Source organism: Delphinapterus leucas, chromosome 5 (assembly GCF_059928025.1).
Source record: "Delphinapterus leucas isolate spDelLeu-1000000601 "Yukka" chromosome 5, BTC_Dleu_Yukka2, whole genome shotgun sequence".
Classification (NCBI taxonomy): domain Eukaryota; kingdom Metazoa; phylum Chordata; class Mammalia; order Artiodactyla; family Monodontidae; genus Delphinapterus; species Delphinapterus leucas.
Window position 1 is genome coordinate 97,214,453 of NC_143133.1, and position 1,430 is coordinate 97,215,882.

Consider the following 1,430-nt stretch of genomic DNA (forward strand, 5'->3'; position numbering starts at 1 on the left):
GTGAGATAATCTATTATAAAATCCAAATAGTTTAAAATTTCTAGAAAGCATAATCTCCCTTCAGCCCAAGTTTTACCCCAACATAATGATAATACAATCTTTACCTCAAAATCCCCATAAAGTCCCACCATACGAAATTCTTATAGGAAGGCTCATAAAGCTTGGCATGACTCCTACTATGATTGATTCCTCCTACAGTATTCCAATCTTACCAAGTATTTTCAAAGTATCATTTCCACAGTAGATGTCCAACAGGTACAAGATATGTTTCCAAAAAGAACATTATCAGACATACCCTTCCTTGATGTACCACCAGGAGATCTAAGAAAACACACCAAGAGAAGTCAGCCTTAGAACATACTAGAAAAGAACATTTTAGATCCTAATTATGTTTCCTAGCACCAATGCATACTCTTGTGGGAATATGCTTCCCAACTGTATTAGTTTGCTAGGGCTACCATAACAAAATGCCACAGACTGGGGGGCTTAAACAACAGAAATTATTTCCGGTTCTGGAGGCTAACAGTCCAAGATCAAGGTGCCAGCAGGATTATTTTTTTTTTCTGAGGTCTCTCTCCTTAGCTTCCAGATGGAGGCCTTCTTGCTGTGTCTTCTCATGGTCCTTCTTCAGTGCACAAACACCTCTCATGTATCCAAACTTTCTCTTCTTTTCTAAAAACATGTTTTTAAATTTATTTATTAATTATTTATTTATTTATTTTTGGCTGTGTTGGGTCTTCATTGCTGCACACGGGCTTTCTCTAGTTGCAGCGAGCGGGGGCTACTCTTCATTACAGCACGTGGGCTTCTCATTGTGGTGGCTTCTCTTGTTGCAGAGCATGGGCTCTAGGTCCGTGGGTTTCAGTAGTTGTGGCGCGTGGGCTCAGCAGTTGTGGCTTGCGGGCTCTAGAGCGCAGGCTCAGTAGTTGTGGCGCATGGGCTTAGTTGCTCCGCTGCATGTGGGATCTTCCCGGACTAGGGCTCGAACGCGTGTCCCTTGCATTGGCAGGCGGATTCTTAATCACTGCGCCACCAGGGAAGTCCAAACTTTCTCTTCTTGTAAGGACATCAGTCATTTAGATTAGGGCTCACCCTAATGAACTCATTTTAACTTAATTATCTCTTTAAAGACCCTACCTCCGAATAAGGTCACAGTTTGAGGTACTGTTCGTTAGGGCTTCAACATAAGCATTTGGGGGGACACAATTCAATCCATACCGCTAGCCTAATGCAGTTAGAGTTCCAGATATCTAGTTCACTGGAGATCTGATCCTGACGTTCATTAAATGGTCTCCATAAACAGATGACTTCCAGAAGTAGAAAGCTTTCTCCTGTAAAAAATGAGTAAACAGAAACCTCAATTAAATAAAATTGGGAGACCAGAAGGGGGCGCTCTCACACCCTGAGCCGGCAGCAGAGCTCAGCAAGAA